Here is a 22994-nt window from a genome sequence, read left to right as displayed (position 1 = left end):
CTATGTTGTTTTAAGAGGGGATGGCACACCTCCCGTTCCCTCCTCCGTACGGCCCTAGAAACCTTATCAGTCGCTACCGTTCATTCGGCGTGCGGGGAAGGACTATATAGTTTTATCCGTCACTAGTAACACATCTCATACTGTAGAAGTAGGACTCTAGCCGTCAGGATATTTCGTCGGAATTTCTATAGCTGTTCGACCAAAGGTAAGATGTCAACATTATTTATGAAATATGTAAATGTTAAAATTGTTCTTTCTTTCTGAAGTTCATCCAGGGGAAATAGTTTTATGTACTTGGCCGATGCCTGTCAAAGGCTGTTGGTGTTAACAGGTGGCTCTCTAAATTGATTTGCCCTTATATCTATAATAGACTAGTACTTGGCTGCAACAAGTTCAGAAGTGGTAATAGACACACGATACACGTACACAATTGTCTGCTCTCGTAAATCTGTTAGCAAGGAAAGTATAAGTGTATTTATAGATTTACACGTGCATCGTTGTAGCGAACAATCGATAGCATATTTAATTAGGCCAGATATATTTCTTTTTCTTTTCAAACAGAATAAGAGTAAACATACAAATGAACCATCGGAACGATATTTAAATAGAGACGTTTGTTCTAAAAGCGTTGAGGAATGTATCACGTAGTACAAACACGTCTAATGAATTTCTTTATCAGAAGATTTTGAAAGTCTTTTTCTATTTTTAAATTTGGTTATCATTCTGAAATTCAACATGTCCATTTTGATATCGCTTGCCGACGATCTGCTTACTTTTCAGACATTAAATTTACTCCCACACAGGTCAGAAATTATACAAGGGTATCGGTTTGTAGAATTTTATTTCGTGCAGAAACGTCTGCTTATATATATGTATCTAATGGAATGCTTTGGAAATGGAAACATCCAGGATAAATGATAATAATGACAGTATGTTTTGGAAATTTTAGGAAATAAATCATTCCACTTACATCAGAAACTGTTTTAGTGTATAACAGGCCTCTTGTGATGGGCCCATTTTTAAATTGAACTCTCCAAAGAATCGAATCTTTCCAAACGAATGTCCAATCTTTTCTCAAGGGCGTTTTCGGCTCTGTCTCTCCTACCCTGGTTAGCCAGTCTTCTCACATTATATTGCCCTATCCCGTAAACACACTCGCTTGTTTACGAAAGATTGTCCTGTTATATTACATGAACACGAAAACATCTTTTTCATAGAATAATGTTTGGTCATCACTTTTGATTGTTCATCAAAGATCGTCCGGACCCTTCAACACCAGCGTTTGTTAACACTAGACTAAGTTTGGTTAACACTCGCGTTTGTTAACAATAGACTAAGTTTGGTAAACACTCGCGTTTGTTAACAATAGACTGTGTTTGGTAAACACTCGCGTTTGTTAACAATAGACTAAGTTTGGTAAACACTCGCGTTTGTTAACATTAGACTAAGTTTGGTAAACACCAGCGTTTGTTAACAATATACTTAGTTTGGTAAACACTCGCGTTTGTTAACAATAGACTAAGTTTGGTAAACACTCGCGTTTGTTAACAACAGACTAAGTTTGGTAAACACCAGCGTTTGTTAACAATAGACTAAGTTTGGTAAACACTCGCGTTTGTTAACAATAGACTAAGTTTGGTTAACACTCGCGTTTGTTAACAATAGACTGTGTTTGGTAAACACTCGCGCTTGATCATGACATTTGGGGTAAAATAAGCAAAAGCCGATGTGCTCAAGTTATCATCAAACAGAGCTATTTGTAACATTAGATACTTAATTGAAAGTCATTTGTGTTAAAAAAGTTTTGCCATCTATTTCAGAAATTCTTTGCAATGTATTTCCATAGTTCTTTGCCATCCTTTGCAATGTATTTCCATAGTTCTTTGCCATCCTTTGCAATGTATTTCAAACGTTTTGCCATCTATTTCAAAAGTTCTGTGCAATTTATTTTTAATGTTTTGCCATCTATTTCAAAAGTTCTTTGCCATGTATTTCAAAAGTTCTTTTAATTCGTTAATTTCCCCAAAAAAGATTTTTCATGTGTTTCTGAAGTTCTTTGCTATGTTACAACTTTAAACAATGTTTTAGGAGCCCTTTACCGTGAAAAAATATATTGACAGTCTCTAAGAAGCTTTTTACCGTCTATTTCGGAACGCCTTTGCTATCTATATCAGAAGTTCCCTACCAGTCAATTTCAGAAGTCCTCTGCTATGTTACAATTTTAATCGATTTTTAGGAGCCCTTTGCTATTTATTAAGGAAGATATCGTTTACAGTCTTATGTTAGCTATTTACCGTCTAATTCAGAACGCCTTTACCGTTTTCCCCCTGAAACCTTTGACGTCTATTTCTGGGGCCCTTTGTCGTATATTTAAGAAATCTTTATACGGATCTTTTATGATCTCAGTCGAACTTTGATCAACATCAGACAGTATTGCATTATCCTACTATCCTTTACAGGGTCATGTGATACAGAATTATGAACAAGGCATCAAAATGTACATCTGAAGATAAAATGGACACCCATGATCACGTGATGTCACGTTCACATGTTACTAATGTCTCCGCCGCCTTTATGTTTTAAAAAAAACTTGCTCTTTGGATTTCAGTGATGGATCCAAGATAACGTAACATTTCAATACAGAATACAAATGAGGGATAGGAATGTTTAAGAAATCCCTCGTAACTAAACAGAATACATGATTGGGAAATGAAAACATCATTATGAAAAATGTATATTTGGCGCATTAGACTAACACCTATCAGTCTGTCAGCCATGCCTGGCCACCACTGTCCGCTATAAAGTACCCCAATCTGACGGGCACACGCGCCAAACTTGCCATCATTCATTCACAAACGTACCGCCACATGCTTTACATACATACCTCCTATGCATGTTACGCATGGTCTTAATGGCTCGTGACAGCCAAACAGTTGAGATTTTTTTCTGTACCCGTTATCTCTGCCAACAAAACAAGTTCGGATTGTTTAAAAGTAAGAGAGCACCGCCGGATGTTAGACTTATCTACATGTTCACATATCTATGGGAGATTCGTATCGCGGTCAGTTGGCGTCATAATACAGAAAGTAGTTTTAATACAACAGGTTTTTTAGATGAATCATTGCAAAATTTTCTACATTTGAATGATTTACATAAAGATTTACCACATTCAAACACTGGAAACAAGGCGTATAGGATCATGTTTCGAAAAATAAATAATTCTTTTTTTATATTGGTCAACGAAATGATAATTGAATTTAAGCAATATAATACAAGCAAAACATTGGAGATAGATGGCCGATACTTGCAGTTGGTTGTTCCATTTATTGAAATTAAATCTTAAATTTCAAAAACAAGTTTGAAATTTAAATACCATTGTATTATCAAAATCAATAAAAATACTAATTATGAACTTAATTCTGAATTATAGTCCTATGACTGTGAAAAGAAGGCAGATTAATACTCCTGTAAAATGTTGATCACTTTTGTGTAAACGGTTATAAATGTGTGAACTGTTTTGACACGTAAACAGTTACATTTTGTAAAAAGTTATAACTGTGTAAACTTTTTGACACGCAAGCAGTTACTTTCTGTAAATTGTTATAAATATGTAAACTGATTTGACACGTAAACAGTTACTTTGTATAAATGGTTATAAATGTGTGAACTGATTTGACACGTAAACAGTTACTTTGTATAAACGGTTATATATGTGTAAACGTTTTGACACGTAAACAGTTACTTTGTATAAACGGTTATAAATGTGTAAACGTTTTGACACGTAAACAGTTACTTTGTATAAACGGTTATAAACTTGGAAACTTTTTGACACGTAAACAGTTGTTTGTATAAACGGGTATACATGTGTAAACTTTTTGACACGTAAACAGTTACTTTGCTCTACCATGTTTTAATTTAACTCTATATTCTAGAAAATAAAAGAAGATTTATGTGCTCATAAAGTTTAATGTATGAGTTGTTGGCATGTACATCACTCCCTGTTTGACAGGTGATACAAGCTTTCCTCACTCTGCTGGTCTCTGTCTGGTTTATCCTACAGACACTTCAATATGAACGTACACGGTAGAGTTCTGTCTTATTTTAATAACCTTCAAAGTCAATATGCCATCTGTCGGTGTAAAACAAGATAAACAAAATGGCGAGAACGTTTGATTTGGTGCTGATTCTTTCCATGTTATGTGTAGTGACGAAACAGAAGTAGGTAAATATTTATCTCGTAGAGACGAAGGGTAAACTCCCTACCAACAACTGGCGTTATACCCGGGAAGGGTCTATCAACATATGTTCTTGGAGGGGGCGACACCCTATCAACAGATCTCTCAACAACATCAACCTTAGCAATGCTGATAAGTTGGGAGATTTCTTAAATGCTAATACTAATGGACGCGTCAGAAACAGCACGGACCCCGGAGTACAAACGATTAGTCTCTATCTTAGCCATCTAGTTGACAAGGCGGGCGCAGCCAGGGGACGTACCTTTGTAACAGTAAAATAAAGAACTCTTCAATTATCCAACTTGGTCGAGCTTTCTAACTTTAGAGATTCTTCAGAACTAACACATTCGATGCCACAGCCGAAGGTACGACAGCTTCATTTCAATTTAGTTCTATTTATAGTTATCCTCAAGGTCAAACATCCATACTCAGTCTACAAAAATGATATTTATGGTAAAAACGAGCGATAAACATAACACTTGCCACAGCCTGCAAACAGCTTCATTTTACATAAGGTTTTACACCAAGGCCGAAAACCGCAGCACACGGCACTGAAGTGTTAGAGAGAGGTCTTTCAACTCGCCATCATTGCAACTACGGCAGCATCTGTCCTTCCCATCGACTTGTAATATTTGTACCGACGCTAATTAATCCATCCGTTGTCCGCTGACAGCATGCTCGTCATAATTCCCCCTCGCTGCTGCTGTACATTTGATACATACATAGTTTTCACCTTACACATCGTTCACCCACTCCGCTCCATACTACCGTACTTTGCCCTCAAGGGAGAATGGTCATTAGGCACTGTAGAACGTTACCTGTAGGCTACGGGGTTTGCTTTGATACTGTACTTCCACAGAGTTTTCCCTATTATTACCCCAGTTCCTGCTCGAACACTGAGCAAAGTAGAAGTATATATACTGTTTCCCTTTGTTTATTTGCATAGGTCTTAGTTTCTTTGCCTTGCGTCTTAAAAACACAACAAATGCGCAATTTCTTCCCGGGTTTCTTTCACGACGCTCCATTCATTTCTGTAGTCGCTGCGTGCCATTTAAAGATTCACGAAAAACGTATTTGCACCGCATTAAATGAATTTAAGTTAATTATAACAAGTCATATATACTTATCTGACAATTTTCAAATTTCTAAAAAGAAAACTATTTGTAACTTTGTTACTTTCCGCACACGGCGCAGCAATCTTGTTTCGGTAATAACTGTGACCTCGAGGTCAATTGATATATAGTCCGTGAGGCGTTCACAGGGATTAATGGAGCGTAGCTCAAAAAACCCTGAGAGTCAGTAGGCTGCGGTTCCACGAATACAGTCGGCAGCGGTTTCACGGATACGTTAGTCTGTGGTTTTACGTTTAAAGTAAGCTGAGGTTTCACGTATGCATTAGGTTGTGGTTTCACGTATATAGTAAGCTAAGATTTAACGTTTGCAGTAGGCCACAGTTTCACCGATACAGTAAAGACTAAGGTTTAACGTTTGCAGTAGGCCACAGTTTCACCGATACAGTATAGACTCAGGTTTAACGTTTGTAGTAGGCCACAGTTTCACCGATACAGTATAGACTAAGGTTTAACGTTTGCAGTAGGCTTTGTTTTCACTTTAGATATTCTGAGGTTTCACAGAAAGTAAACGCAGGTTTCACGAATCATTAGTCCGCAATTTCATGTTAAAAGAAAGCTACAGGTCCACGTATGCATTAAGCTGAGGTTTCACGTATGTAGTAGGCTAAGGTTTCACGTATAAAGTAAGCTGTTTCACGTATAAAGTAAGCTGTTTCACGGATACAGTAGGCTGCGGTTTCATGTTTAAAGTAAGATGCACTTTCACGTTTAATGTAAACTACTGGTTCACGTGTAAACTAAGATAAGGTTTCTAGTATATGCACTAGGCTGTGGTGTCACGTATCGGTCAAGCTGTGGACTCACATATACACAAAACTGCAATGCACGGGCACATTTCGTACAAAACAAAGTCGTGAGGAACAATAAAACGCATTGTGTGAATGGTACATTTTCTATAGTTTTCTTTTGATTCTGACTCGTAAAGCAGTCGTAGAAAAAAACCCGAAGCAATAGCGATAAAAATAAAGTTAAAAAAAACGTGTAATGTACGAGTTACTGTAGCAAATGTTATATAGCGATAAATAACAAAAACAACTAAGATTTATTTCTGACGTATAGGTAAACGCTGGAGCCGAGCCGGTAGATACATTACCTTTAGGCGCAGCTCACGTTTGTGGTGCGTTATTTTTAAATACATCGTGTATACAGCAATATTTTAGGATATAACAGACATTTATATGAGGTTTACAAGATAAGAATTTAATATTTCAAGACATGCAATGTTCTACTTTGAGAACAGATTCCGACATGTGTTTGAACATACAGAACTCGCGTCATTTCTTATTCAGCTGGATCCTACTGGCACCAACGGAACCAAGGCGTGTGTAGAAATCAAACGCCTTTGATAAAACCTGTCTTACGGAATTCAATAGAATCTTTAGTTATTCAAACATTTTGACATGTCTAATTTTAGCGTTCAGGATTGGTTTTAGTGCTTTTTGTTGTTTCTGCCTTACAGATTCTACATTCGCATGCATTAGATGACTGGTAAAATTACAAAAAGTGACAGGTTTCAGAAGAAAATGCAAAACTGCAGATTTGCGTTTTCTGAGTTTTGAAGAAATTTGTGAATAATAATAGCATAAAGCAGTAGGAATGTTCGACTAGATAAAACTTTTCGCTCGGTATGACGATGTCAGAACAGGTTAACAGTTTTTGGACATAGTATTGGTTGGTTTGCTTTATTTAACTTGCATCTAAATCAACTTTCCAGTGAAAAAAAAGGCTTTATATTCGCATTAAACCTCGCTTTGGTACCGTAAGTGGACAACATGAAATAGCAAGAGTACAACATATAAGGTTACTGTGTGCTGAGGAATACTTTGAAGTAGGTGCACTCAACTTTAATCTCAGTTCATTCGTGTTCCGAGCACCTGCTACACTGCACACATCTGCTGATCAATTTAATGGTGGTTCTCCGGCATGTTTGCAAGTTTTTTAATCGTGAAAAAAGAAATTTAATTTAAAGTCTTTTCATCAATTTTACACTTATATACCGGGTTCTTTGTACATTAAGTATAACCTTTTGAAAATTTAGAAAAGGGGATTAATTACCGATTAATTAAAGGTTGCTATCTCATTTCGTCAGATAGTTAATGCACTTCTGTAAATGACCGCTGTCTCTGTATTTCAAGTATCAGGTTTTCTGATGATTCCGGCTGTGGCTTATCAGTCTCCGACTCCGATTTTATAGTAGACACCTGATGAACATGCACGATAGACGATAACATAAGTATGGGTGATGTGCTTTAACCTCTGGACTGGACAATTCCTTTAACGTTCTCAGGCGACTGTGAAAAATATCTCCTGAAATAACTCATCTCCTATGGCTTTATAACAATTCCAAGAAGAAGTTAAACTTTTTAAGGTTCCCCGTACCACTGCGAAAAAGAAAATGAAACTATGCATTTGAAAACATTCTGCGAGCCTAGACCGGGATTCGAACTCTTGACTTCCGATTGTTACAGTATCGCTGAAACCACCGATTGAGCTATATCCGGACAACGGAAGTGTACAAGCCTACTACAGTTATGTCCAAACGGAAGTAAGGGGAGGTTACTGTATAAAGGAAAGACGACAGAGTAATGGGACAATGATCCTTAGTAATCCGAGATCCATAGTTATTAGTACATTTTAGACAATTCTTAAAAAATAAACGGCGAAAGTAATGCTGGATGACTTCGTTCAGTAATAATATATACTGTTCTAGTTCACAAACATACGTCACGTCGATACAGCAACAAAACACACTTTTAAATTGTTATCATTAAGCTCATAAAAAACTGACTAGACAGAAGCGATAAATAAAAGTAGATAACTATATTCATCCTTCCGCTTTATCGCAATCGAGACATTTTAAGCAGCTATATCTTTACAAAGGCATGTCTTTAACTATCTGCACTGGTTGTCATGCCCGCTTTATCCAATGCGTCTAGGGACAATAGAGACTGATTAATTAATTGATCGTAAGACAGGGGTCCCCATTTTTTTTTTTTTTTTTTTTTTATCACAGAATGAATTCTATCTCGAGAATATGTTCGAAGTACACTTGCTAACTTTGATACTCTGGAAATTGTTAGTCCATCCTTTCTATCAACTTCTCCTGGATTTCACTCGCGTTCCTGAAATGCTGAAGAGCCACTATTTTACAACATTTATACCAAGGTTCCCTTGTCCGGAGCGTACTTTCCTACGATTAATGGCGTGACGTTTATCCCTTTCCTTCATCTCATGTTTATCTAAAACACATATCTCGTGAAAAAAAATCCACCAGTTCCATGTCAGGTCACGATTGAAATAATAAATAATTTGTATATATGTATACAGATAAAATCTAATGCTTATAAATTCAACATTATCTGACGAAATTCTGAAATCCTTGTCGTGACCATCTGTAAATATGTGTGTGCTACTGAACGTGGTCAAACGAGTACACGTCTTTTTTAAACTGTTGGATATACGTTCATTCGAGTGTCGTAACCAATGGAAAATATATTTTAGACTGGCGAGGCGATAATGTGGAGCCAGATATTATTTCAGTGTGTCGTCAGATGAAGGAAACTGTTTTTTGACAACATAGTCAAATGTTATTTCAGTGTGTCGTCAGATGAAGGAAACTGATTTTGGCAACTAAGCCAGATGTTATTTCAGTGTTTCGTCAGAATCACTAGACCTACTACCACTTGTTGTTAGTGTATTTCGTTTAGTCGTCTCCTCGTGAACGTACAGTACCTGGTGACCACGTATAGTACCTGGTAACCACGTACAGTACCTGGTGATAAACGTACAGTATCTAGTGACCACGTACATTACCTGGTGACCACGATGCAGCTAATGCACACATGCTTTATATTTCCCAGTGCAACATCTTACAGAAAAGTATCGGAATGTTCCCAGTGTTTATTTCTACCCAGTCCACCTTAATTTAACGCTATAGCCTGCCTCTCTGACAATATCCATGCAAATAAACTCGTGTCTGTTTAAAATATACGCGAATCTGCATCATCAATATGTTTTCTTTAAGGTTCTAATTTTGGCAACATTCCCGGACCTTGAATCCGGATTTCACACGAATGCGTGTCCGCATCAAGATAGTCGTCCCTTGTGATGTAACCCTAGTCTACTCCTGATATGTATTTATAGATTACACAACAATATACGTCACTATTTCTGTTTGAATTCTCTATGTTATAATCAACAGTAAAGAGTCCTGGATCGTTTTGTATCCAGACATCGGCTGAACATGTTCTATCTGCTGTGTCGGCATCCAAATCTGTCAATATGGCTACTGTTTGTAGCGGGAGTAACTTTACTAACAGAAGACGTTGTTATCAGAATATTGTCCCAGGCTAGCTTTAACACTTTACCCACGCCAATCAGAGCACTGGTTACGTAGCGCTACATACATACTTGAATTATTTCCAAAATGCAACTGTATCTGTACATTACAGAGATCGTCTACGCGCTCAAAATAGATAATGTATTAATTATATATTTAAAAATCGATAACCATTGTATAGTTTCAAAATGCTTATCGACATCACATTTCTTTCCATTTCTTTATTTAGGAATTATATGCGGTGAGATATCCGGAATGTCAGTTCTGTTTCTAACGATCACATGTTCCAGCTGTAAGTTCTCGCTATCAAGTTCATGTGTATTTACGTTTTGTCTTTATAAAGATAAGTAAATAACGACAAACAGTAGGTGTGTGTCCTAGTGCGTCTAGTTTAATTGGAAACGTTTCCAAATGGTTTATGTCAATGAAACAAGACATATTTCCAAGTACCACCAATTACCTTAAAACCTTGCTAGCTCAACAAATCAAGATGCTGAAATATTCCTGCTAGAATTAATGACCAACATCTAGATATTCAGACGAATCAGCACACTTGCGTGTAATTAAGTTACTTAAATCAGAGGTGACAATAGATGATTTGACTTATTGGATACATCAAATGGGTGTACCTAAACATCTCGTGAATTGTCACGTTTAAGCAAGCAATTAGGGAAACTATATCTGTAATAGCAAGTTTCGTGCTCATTTCCGGGGCGTGCTGCTTTCTGCACCTCCCCAGATGACGAGGTTGATGTGTCTGTGACGTGTAAGCCCTGTATATTCGGGCTTCCGTTTGCTCCACCGGGTTGCAGCCATCACCAGATACATTACCATTCCTCCGTATCTTCGATTCTATCAATCTCGACTCTGGATCTCAGACACGCTTGATAACGCCGCCAAGTTCAGATGGTTCTAGGCGATGTGTCAATTTCACCTGACATTTTACTCCTTGATCTAAATGGCATCCTTCCGCCAACTATCATTAAGTCCCATTCATACAAACACACGTTTCGGTAAAGCAGTATGTCTGGGCGCTCGTGCTCATCTCTTACTTATATCTTCGTACGTATCTGAAGGTACATAGCGTCCCGCTGTTGCCATGACAATGGGAGGATGCCAATGACAAGCTTAGTCATCTCTGTAGACGTTGATGTGCTGGTGTATGAGGTGCACCACTCACTGTGAGACTAGCATATGTGTGCTGTGTTGTTGATATGTATGTTGGAAAAACTATCAGGAAGTATCGCCTACTTTGTGTGCAGGATTATAATGCTAGTTTGTAAACAGGATTATAACACCGCTTTCTATGCTACTTTGTGAACAAACTGGTACAAGTTGTCTTGTACCTGGTGAACAACATCTCGTTAATTTCTCGTCGTAAGTATAACTATCTCGTGACTCGAGCATGGTATCTAATGACAATACTTGTAACTTTTGTATATAACTAGACTCTAATTTTATGTGTAACTAACAATGAGAATCGTATCAATCAGAAGAATGGTTGTCACTTCTGAACGTGATTAATTTTGTATGTAACCGACTTTTGTATGTAACTAACAGTGAGAAATACACCAGATCAGTGCTTGTTACTTTTGTATGTACCTTACATTTCTGTGTTGGTACTTTTGAGTGCAAACATTTTTTATGTTACTAACAGTGAAAATTGTATCAAACCGTGCAAAAACTACAATGTTTGTTTGTAAGTAAGTTTTGCATGAAAATAAAGTGAGAATTGTACCAGAGTAGGGTACAGTAACTCGTACATTGTACCAGAGTAGGGGACAGTAACTCGTACATTGTACCAGAGTAGGGTACAGTAACTCGCACACTGTACCAGAGTAGGGTACAGTAACTCGGACCTTGACCAGAGTAGGGTACAGTAACTCGTACATTGTGCCAGAGTAGGGTACAGTAACTCGTACATTGTACCGGAGTAGGGTACAGTAACTCGTACATTGTACCAGAGGAGGGTACAGTAACTCGTACATTGTACCAGAGTAGGGTACAGAAACTCGTACATTGTACCAGAGCAGGGTACAGTAACTCGTACATTGTACCAGAGCAGGGTACAGTAACTCGTACATTGTACCAGAGCAGGGAACAGTAACTCGTACATTGTACCAGAGTAGGGTACAGAAACTCGTACATTGTACCAGAGCAGGGTACAGTAACTCGTACATTGTACCAGAGCAGGGTACAGTAACTCGTACATTGTACCAGAGTAGTGTTCAGTAACTCGTACATTGTACCAGAGTAGGGTACAGAAACTCGTACATTGTACCAGAGCAGGGTACAGTAACTCGTACATTGTACCAGAGTAGGGCACAGTAACTCGTACATTGTACCAGAGCAGGGTACAGTAACTCGTACATTGTACCAGAGCAGGGTACAGTAACTCGTACATTGTACCAGAGTAGTGTTCAGTAACTCGTACATTGTACCAGAGTAGGGTACAGTAACTCGTAAATTGTACCAGAGTAGGGTACAGTAACTCGTACAATGTACCAGAGTAGGGTACCGTAACTCGTACACTGTACCAGAGTAGGGTACAGTAACTCGGACATTGTACCAGAGTAGGGTACAGTAACTCGTACTTTGTACCAGAGTAGGGTACAGTAACTCGGACATTGACCAGAGTAGGGGACAGTAACTCGTACATTGTACCAGAGGAGGGTACAGTAACTCGTACATTGTACCAGAGTAGTGTTCAGTAACTCGTACATTGTACCAGAGTAGGGTACAGAAACTCGTACATTGTACCAGAGCAGGGTACAGTAACTCGTACATTGTACCAGAGTAGTGTTCAGTAACTCGTACATTGTACCAGAGTAGGGTACAGTAACTCGTACACTGTACCAGAGTAGGGTACAGTAACTCGGACATTGACCAGAGTAGGGTACAGTAACTCGTACATTGTACCAGAGTAGGGTACAGTAACTCGCACACTGTACCAGAGTAGGGTACAGTAACTCGGACATTGACCAGAGTAGGGTACAGTAACTCGTACATTGTACCAGAGCAGGGTACAGTAACTCGTACATTGTACCAGAGTAGGGTACAGTAGCTCGTACATTGTACCAGAGCTATGATTCTAACTGTTACATGTACATTTAGCTAGATTTTATAACAAAGAAAGTTGTAATGTTTGTCGATAATGATGGGTGTAAAGGTGGGTACTGTATTGGGTGTAAAGGTGGGTACTGTATAAGGTGTTAAGGTTGGTACTGTATTAGGTGTATGGGTGGGTACTGTATTAGGTATATGGTTAGGTACTGTATTAGGTGTAAAGGTGGGTACTGCACTAGGTGTAAAGGTGGGTACTGTATTATGTGTAAAGGGGGGTACTGTATTAGGTGTAAAGGTGGGTATTGTATTAGGTGTAAATGTGGCTACTGTATTGGGTGTAAAGGTGGGTACTGTATTAGGTGTAAATGTGGGTACTGTATTGGGTGTAAAGGTGGGTACTGTATTAGGTGTAAATGTGGGTACTGTATTAGGTGTAAATGTGGGTACTGTATTGGGTGTAAATGTGGGTACTGTATTAGGTGTAAAGGTGGTACTGTATTAGGTGTAAATGTGGGTATTGTATTAGGTGTAAAAGTGGGTAATGTATTAGGTTTAAAGGTTAGTACTGTATAAGGTGTAAAGGTGGAAACTGTATTAGGTGTAAAGGTGGATACTGTATTAGGTATAAAGGTGGGTACTGTATTAGGTGTAAAGGTGGGTACTGTATTAGGTGTAAAGGTGGGTACTGTATTAGGTGTAAAGGTGGGTACTGTATTAGGTGTAAAGGTGGGTACTGTATTAGGTGTAAAGGTGGGTACTGTATTAGGTGTAAAGGTGGGTACTGTATTAGGTGTAAAGGTGGGTACTGTATTAGGTGTAAAGGTGGGTACTGTATTAGGTGTAAAGGTGGGTACTGTATTAGGTGTAAAGGTGGGTACTGTATTAGGTGTAAAGGTGGGTACTGTATTAGGTGTAAAGGTGGGTACTGTATTAGGTGTAAAGGTGGGTACTGTATTAGGTGTAAAGGTGGGTACTGTATTAGGTGTAAAGGTGGGTACTGTATTAGGTGTAAAGGTGGGTACTGTATTAGGTGTAAAGGTGGGTACTGTATTAGGTGTAAAGGTGGGTACTGTATTAGGTGTAAAGGTGGGTACTGTATTAGGTGTAAAGGTGGGTACTGTATTAGGTGTAAAGGTGGGTACTGTATTAGGTGTAAAGGTGGGTACTGTATTAGGTGTAAAGGTGGGTACTGTATTAGGTGTAAAGGTGGGTACTGTATTAGGTGTAAAGGTGGGTACTGTATTAGGTGTAAAGGTGGGTACTGTATTAGGTGTAAAGGTGGGTACTGTATTAGGTGTAAAGGTGGGTACTGTATTAGGTGTAAAGGTGGGTACTGTATTAGGTGTAAAGGTGGGTACTGTATTAGGTGTAAAGGTGGGTACTGTATTAGGTGTAAATGTGGGTACTGTATTAGGTGTAAAGGTGGGTACTGTATTAGGTGTAAAGGTGGGTACTGTATTAGGTGTAACGGTGGGTACTGTATTAGGTGTATGGTTAGGTACTGTATTAGGTATAAAGGTGGGTACTGTATTAGGTGTTAAGGTGGGTATTGTATTAGGTGTAAATGTGGGTACTGTATTGGGTGTAAAGGTGGGTACTGTATAAGGTGTAAAGGTGGGTACTGTATTGGGTGTAAAGGTGGGTACTGTATAAGGTGGGTACTGTATTAGGTGGAAAGGGGGGTACTGTATTAGGTGTAAAGGTGGGTACTGTATTAGGTGTATGGGTGGGTATTGTATTAGGTGTATGGGTGGGTACTGTATTAGGTGTAAAGGTGGGTACTGTATAAGGTGTAAAGGGGGGTACTGTATTAGGGGTATGGGTGGGTATTGTATTAGGGGTATGGGTGGGTACTGTATAAGTTGTCAAGGTGGGTACTCTATTAGGTGTAAAGGTGGGTACTGTATTAGGTGTATGGGTGGGTACTGTATAAGTTGTAAAGGTGGGTACTGTATTAGGTGTAAATGTGGGTACTGTATTGGGTGTAAAGGTGGGTACTGTATTAGGTGGAAAGGTGGGTACTGTATTAGGTGTATGGGTGGGTACTGTATTAGGTGTAAAGGTGGGTACTGTATTAGGTGTATGGGTGAAAACTGCATTTGGTGTATGGGTGGTTAGCAAACTGGTGTATAGTTGGGTATTATAATGGGTGCTTGATGGGTATTATAATGGGTGCATTAGTGGGTATTATTATTGATGTATTGTGGGTATTATAATTGGTGTACGGGTGGGTATAAATATGAGTGTATGGGTGGGTGTTATAATGGGTGTATGGGTGGGTATTTCAATTGGTGTTTGGGTGGGTATTATGATAGGTGTATGGATGGGTATTAATATGAGTATATAGTTGTGTATTAATATGAGTGTATAGTTGTGTATTATATTGTGTGTATGGTAGGGTATTGTATTCGGTTAATGAGTGGGTATGGTTTTAGGTGTATGTATTTTGAATTATGTTTGGTGTATGGATGTATATTGCGTTTAATGTATAGGTGTGTGGTTGTCTAGGTGTATAGGTGTATATTGTGTTTAATGTATAGGTGGGTGTTTTCTAGGTGAACGGGTGTATATTACATTTAAAGTATAGGTGGGTGTTTGTCAGGGTGTATGGGTTTATATTGTGTTTAATGTATAGGTGGGTGTTTGTCTAGGTGTATAGGTGTATATTATGTTTAATGCATAGGTGTATATTATGTTCAATCTATAGGTGGGTGATTGTCTAGGTGTATAGGTGTATACTGTGTTTAATGTATAGGTGTGTGGTTGTCTAGGTGTATAGGGGTATATTGTGTTTAATGTATAGGGGGGTGTTTGTCAGGGGGTATGGGTTTATATTGTGTTTAGTGTATAGGTGGGTGTTTTCTAGGTGAACGGGGGTATATTACATTTAAAGTATAGGTGTGTGTTTGTCTAGGTGGAGAGGTGTATAGTGTGTTTAAGGTATAGGTGGGTGTTTGTCGAGGTGTATAGGTGTATATTGTGTTTAATGTATAGGGGGGTGTTTTCTAGGTGAACGGGGGTATATTACATTTAAAGTATAGGTGGGGGTTTGTCTAGGTGTATAGGTGTATATTGTGTTTAATGTATAGGTGTGTGTTTGTCTAGGTGTACGGGTGTATATTATGTTCAATGTATAGGTGGGTGATTGTCTAGGTGTACGGGTGTATATTATGTTTAATGTATAGGTGTATATTATGTTCAATGTATAGGTGGGTGGTTGTCTAGGTGTATGGGTGTATATTATGTTTAATGTATAGGTGGGTGTTTGTCTAGGTGTATGGGTGTATATTGTGTTTAATGTATAGGTGGGTGTTTGTCTAGGTGTATAGGTGTATATTGTGTTTAATGTATAGGTGGGTGTTTGTCTAGGTGTATAGGTGTATATTGTGTTTAATGTATAGGTGGGTGTTTGTCTAGGTGTATAGGTGTATATTGTGTTTAATGTATAGGTGGGTGTTTGTCTAGGTGTATAGGTGTATATTGTGTTTAATGTATAGGTGGGTGTTTGTCTAGGTGTATAGGTGTATATTGTGTTTAATGTATAGGTGGGTGTTTGTCTAGGTGTATAGGTGTATATTGTGTTTAATGTATAGGTGGGTGTTTGTCTAGGTGTATAGGTGTATATTGTGTTTAATGTATAGGTGGGTGTTTGTCTAGGTGTATAGGTGTATATTGTGTTTAATGTATAGGTGGGTGTTTGTCTAGGTGTATAGGTGTATATTGTGTTTAATGTATAGGTGGGTGTTTGTCTAGGTGTATAGGTGTATATTGTGTTTAATGTATAGGTGGGTGTTTGTCTAGGTGTATAGGTGTATATTGTGTTTAATGTATAGGTGGGTGTTTGTCTAGGTGTATAGGTGTATATTGTGTTTAATGTATAGGTGGGTGTTTGTCTAGGTGTATATGTGTATATTATGTTCAATGTATAGGTGGGTGGTTGTCTAGGTGTACGGGTGTATATTATGTTTAATGTATAGGTGTATATTATGTTCAATGTATAGGTGGGTGGTTGTCTAGGTGTATAGATGTATATTGTGTTTAATGTATAGGTATGTGTTTGCCTAGGTGTATATGTGTATATTGTGTTTAATGTATAGGTGGGTGTTTGTCTAGGTGTATGTGTTTGTCTAGGTGTATATGTGTATATTGTGTTTAATGTATAGGTGGGTGGTTGTCTAGGTGTATAGATGTATATTGGGTGTTTGTCTAGGTGTATATGTGTCTCCTGTACATTAAACCCTCGCCCCTCTGTGTCTAGGTGTATAGATGTATATTGTGTTTAATGTATAGGTATGTGTTTGTCTAGGTGTATAGGTGTATATTGTGTTTAATGTATAGGTGGGTGTTTGTCTAGGTGTATAGGTGTATATTGTGTTTAATGTATAGGTGGGTGTTTGTCTAGGTGTATAGGTGTATATTGTGTTTAATGTATAGGTGGGTGTTTGTCTAGGTGTATAGGTGTATATTGTGTTTAATGTATAGGTGGGTGTTTGTCTAGGTGTATAGGTGTATATTGTGTTTAATGTATAGGTGGGTGTTTGTCTAGGTGTATAGGTGTATATTGTGTTTAATGTATAGGTGGGTGTTTGTCTAGGTGTATAGGTGTATATTGTGTTTAATGTATAGGTGGGTGTTTGTCTAGGTGTATAGGTGTATATTGTGTTTAATGTATAGGTGGGTGTTTGTCTAGGTGTATAGGTGTATATTGTGTTTAATGTATAGGTGGGTGTTTGTCTAGGTGTATAGGTGTATATTGTGTTTAATGTATAGGTGGGTGTTTGTCTAGGTGTATAGGTGTATATTGTGTTTAATGTATAGGTGGGTGTTTGTCTAGGTGTATAGGTGTATATTGTGTTTAATGTATAGGTGGGTGTTTGTCTAGGTGTATAGGTGTATATTGTGTTTAATGTATAGGTGGGTGTTTGTCTAGGTGTATAGGTGTATATTGTGTTTAATGTATAGGTGGGTGTTTGTCTAGGTGTATAGGTGTATATTGTGTTTAATGTATAGGTGGGTGTTTGTCTAGGTGTATAGGTGTATATTGTGTTTAATGTATAGGTGGGTGTTTGTCTAGGTGTATAGGTGTATATTGTGTTTAATGTATAGGTGGGTGTTTGTCTAGGTGTATAGGTGTATATTGTGTTTAATGTATAGGTGGGTGTTTGTCTAGGTGTATAGGTGTATATTGTGTTTAATGTATAGGTGGGTGTTTGTCTAGGTGTATAGGTGTATATTGTGTTTAATGTATAGGTGGGTGTTTGTCTAGGTGTATAGGTGTATATTGTGTTTAATGTATAGGTGGGTGTTTGTCTAGGTGTATAGGTGTATATTGTGTTTAATGTATAGGTGGGTGTTTGTCTAGGTGTATAGGTGTATATTGTGTTTAATGTATAGGTGGGTGTTTGTCTAGGTGTATAGGTGTATATTGTGTTTAATGTATAGGTGGGTGTTTGTCTAGGTGTATAGGTGTATATTGTGTTTAATGTATAGGTGGGTGTTTGTCTAGGTGTATAGGTGTATATTGTGTTTAATGTATAGGTGGGTGTTTGTCTAGGTGTATAGGTGTATATTGTGTTTAATGTATAGGTGGGTGTTTGTCTAGGTGTATAGGTGTATATTGTGTTTAATGTATAGGTGGGTGTTTGTCTAGGTGTATAGGTGTATATTGTGTTTAATGTATAGGTGGGTGTTTGTCTAGGTGTATAGGTGTATATTGTGTTTAATGTATAGGTGGGTGTTTGTCTAGGTGTATAGGTGTATATTGTGTTTAATGTATAGGTGGGTGTTTGTCTAGGTGTATAGGTGTATATTGTGTTTAATGTATAGGTGGGTGTTTGTCTAGGTGTATAGGTGTATATTGTGTTTAATGTATAGGTGGGTGTTTGTCTAGGTGTATAGGTGTATATTGTGTTTAATGTATAGGTGGGTGTTTGTCTAGGTGTATAGGTGTATATTGTGTTTAATGTATAGGTGGGTGTTTGTCTAGGTGTATAGGTGTATATTGTGTTTAATGTATAGGTGGGTGTTTGTCTAGGTGTATAGGTGTATATTGTGTTTAATGTATAGGTGTGTGTTTGTCTAGGTGTATAGGTGTATATTATGTTCAATGTATAGGTGGGTGGTTGTCTAGGTGTACGGGTGTATATTATGTTTAATGTATAGGTGTATATTATGTTTAATGTATAGGTGTGTGTTTGTCTAGGTGTATGGGTGTATATTATGTTTAATGTATAGGTGTATATTATGTTTAATGTATAGGTGTGTGTTTGTCTAGGTGTATGGGTGTACATTATGTTTAATGTATAGGTGTGTGTTTGTCTAGGTGTACGGGTGCAGATCATATTGAGTACATGGGTTGATGAAGTATGACAGTACAAAAACCTAGTATGGTAAATTCGTGTAGTGGATGTTTTACTGGCAATAAATGATAAATCTACAACCGCTTCTGAATATAATTAACTTCCAAACGGTAACTAAGATCTGATGCAGAGATTGTTTATTCTTAAAAGGTTAAATGCCCTCTTACCACTTAAAGTTGAATGCATACTTCAAACTAAAGTCATGTTATACAATTCATAAAACTTTAAGAAATAATTGAAGTACTTATATATTCTAATGTAATAGGCCGATATACATTTTATTCCAGTGTACTTGTCTGATACATTTCGTATTACGGATGAGTATAATAAAATTCTATTCTAGATTTTATCTGTTTATTTTCTCATGTTATGCCGAGATGTTACACGTTTGTATCAGTATAATATCTATAATAAAACCGTTATCTAAATTATTAAATAATAAGTTGTCTACCTAAGACAATTAAACGCGAAGAGTCGTAACGTTAGTCAACTCGAATAACTCATAATATTCAAGCTGTGTTATTGTTTTAAAATTTTATATAAAACGCAAAAAATATTAAAACTACGGTTATGATTCAAAACTTCAATAAAACAAACAAAATGGTATAATAATAATAACGATATAAAGCTTCTTACCAAACAGATCAAAACACAATTAAGTTTTAAGGAATAGGAAATTAAGTGAAGACTTCTCCAAGTAAAACCACCCCCATTGAGCATACTAATAAATACTTTCACGGTTCTCGATGGAAGAAATCTGCCGGAAGTTTGCATATCAATAACAAAAATGTACATTCCATATATAAATAATGTCAGGGTTATGGTTGTATAAACTCATTTGACTCTTTCACGAAGTGGACAGTAAATATACATGCATAAGTACTAATCAAATATAAATCAGTAGATATCTAATCGCCGATACCTGATTTACCACTTATATATTATGCTTTTATCTAAACAACGAGTCATCTTAAAAGTCTTCTGAGACAAATAATATTCATGTTATTTCACGATATTGTAATGATTATAACAAACAATCGTGACGTCCGCGGTATATCGACTTATACTGGTAAATATAAGTGATGTATTGTGTATGGAGATACGTTTCCGGTTATGTGTGGTATACCCTGATTGGGATTGACTTTGTGATAATCTTCTAAAGAAGCACGCTGTATTATACAACTTATAAAATAAAAAAAATAGTTTTAAACCGATTGTCGATTTTCTTTAAAACACTTGTTAACTAAGTTGTACTATTTGGCCGCTCGTGTAAGTGAAAAGCCGTGTACATTATCCCATGCTGTGAGTATCTGTACGGGCGGTATCTCAGCATCTTTATATAATTGTTACAATTCAGACTAATGTCTATAATAAGGAACATATCTATTTGCCAATCATTTGCACGTGTATTACCGTTAAGCAACAACTTTGTTGACCTTTCATGTGACCCTAGCAAACATCTCGCGATCGGGATCATGATTATAGATCACGATCTTTCAAGAGCTTGTCAATTCAAAGAGAACTATTTATATTTTAAATATATCGATGACGCGGATGTATCATGACATGTTGCACCATCTCAAGAGCAATGCTTTTTGTATTTGTGAAAAAGAGTCTTGAATGATGTATTTAATACGATATATTGATTTTATACAAACTTTTATATCTGTCGGGGGAAACGTAGGTCTTATTATCATCGTATGGCTTCTGGCATTACTTCAGCTTCAGTGAATTGGCAGCAGCTTATTCTGGTTCTGAACGGAATATTCAATAAATCTTAATTCAAAGGAGAATTGGGATTATATAACAATACATAGATATACCCTTGACCCGATGAGCACGTGCATGTGGTTTGCATGATTGTGTTTATTGTTTATGTATAGTTGTATAATATGATAGCTCACTGTTATAACACGGACGCCCTCGTATTGACGGGGTTTCATACAACTTATAACACACAGAGGTCCTGTGTGGTGTCTCGATATAGACCCTCGTATTGACGGGAAGGGGTTTCATACAACTTTTAACATACTGCTGTGGTGTATGTATCAACGACAGCAGTTTTGTATCGTGCATGTTTTACGACCGGTTTAGAAATAATTCCTATTGACGTAAACGGAGCGAAAGTTGGCCTGACCACCGTGGTGAAAAAAGGGAGAAACTGACCACTTTGATCATGTTTCTACTGACCGCACCTATACACAATATCTGACCTGTGTCGACAGGCTCATTTTCTCTTTTGATTTTACATACTGTGATAACAGGAAACATACCTCGACTATCTCCGAGGTTCTAGAACATTGCCTTTCGACCAGCTCCAACTAGAGGTTCCCAAAATAGTCACGCGAGATCAAAACAGTTTTTGGTAAATTACACGTTTTGATATTGTAAAAAAACGTCGACTGCTGATCAATCTAATAGGTTGAAGTTAGGTTTTTTTTTTTATACAGAAACCAATAATTGTCTGGTATGCATCTCGTAACTGAATTACGAAACAGACATGGAACTGGATATCGGACGTGTGTGTGGAATAGTAAGTCCTCGGCTGTTCCATTGATCAGACCGCTCCCCACACTTCCCCAGACACCAGCCACAGTAATCCAATCTAAGGTGCACTGCCCTCAGACCCTTACAGTCGTCTACTACTGCTGCCAAACTTTTCCGCACATACTGTGTTTGAGAACCATACCACTTGTACAGTTATAGTCTGACAAAGGTCGTTCGAGTCAGATCCGGCAATTACGTACCTGTTCAGTCCTGAGAGAGTGGAGCTATCTTATTGGACTTCTGTTGTACCTAATAGGTGTCAACATTGGTCCTACGTGAGACCGGAACCGTTTCACACGTCAGAACCGGATGTGGTATAACATTTCTATACGAGTGATACAAAGTGATGTTTATGGCTTATTACGGATATATCAATCGTCTTATCGCTCTATACAGGTAAGTCATATAAGATTTTTGGTTACACAAGATACATGTTGTTCCTTAAGGACACACTTTGGCATTGAACAGGATTTCTGTCAAAATTATGACGTACTGTAATGTGTTTGACTCAGGATCCTTGGAATAGACACTGGGCCTTGTTGATTCTGTAAAGGAATCAGGCAGCTCCGATTTCAGATTGCCGAGTTCATCAAACCTGGCCAGTAGAGATTAGCTTTATAGGACTCCATGTGAAAAAGCCTCCGTTATCGGCAGGTGCATTCAGAGACAGAAAAAAACCCCATATGAAATTCAAAATCCTTGATCCCTCATAGTACATACACTGTATCAGTCTCTCTAAGTGCGGGGTTTTCAACATGTCATATTTCACGGTGGTAGGTCATACATTGGGTTCCTGTTAACGGCAGACTACAAACCTGTCAAGCATAATGTCCCTCAATTAATACACAAGCTTTAGAACCATTTGTATTACAATTACCGAAAGTCAGAGCTTGTTAAACCACCTTATGATATAGGCAGCACCACTTTACATGTTTGGCTCATTAGTATAAAATAAATAAATATTTTTTCACTTCAGTTATATTGATATACGTATAAATAAATTGATTGTTTTTTTTTTAGATAGTTTAGCTATTATCAAATTTATTCAACAAATACCAATTAATTTAGAAATTAAACACATAACTCTAAAATGACAAAATTCTTGTCCAAGTACTTTAAAAGTGTTCACGATTTTTTTCCCATCGTTCTCTAGTTTATTTCTAGATGCCCAACTATAGTTCAATAGTTTTAATTATTTTATGCATTCTTTCGACATGATGCCTTGAAACATAACTCTAAACGGTGGTTTTCGAGTGAATATGTAAAGAGGATAAAACATGTGCACGCACTTTGTCCTGCCTCATTTTCAAAACTT

The 22994-nt window shown here is 37.4% G+C and overlaps 1 protein-coding gene across 3 annotated transcripts in view; it reads left to right on the top strand.

Annotated features, from left to right (window-relative positions):
• Window positions 1-65: 65 nt before the first annotated feature.
• The window catches only part of LOC110467188, a 34398-nt gene continuing 11469 nt past the window's right edge, over window positions 66-22994 (top strand). The window contains exon 1 of one of the 3 annotated variants that reach the window (XM_021524167.1): window positions 66-205. The gene's annotated coding sequence lies outside the window, so the exon portion shown is untranslated. Of the gene's footprint in view, window positions 206-10812; window positions 11085-22018; window positions 22076-22994 lie in introns of those variants that run through there. The other 2 variants (XM_021524168.1, XM_021524170.1) reach the window with 2 other exon arrangements.

This window comes from Mizuhopecten yessoensis, unplaced genomic scaffold (assembly GCF_002113885.1).
Source record: "Mizuhopecten yessoensis strain PY_sf001 unplaced genomic scaffold, ASM211388v2 scaffold11165, whole genome shotgun sequence".
Lineage (NCBI taxonomy): Eukaryota > Metazoa > Mollusca > Bivalvia > Pectinida > Pectinidae > Mizuhopecten > Mizuhopecten yessoensis.
This window is presented reverse-complemented; position numbering and strand designations above follow the sequence as displayed.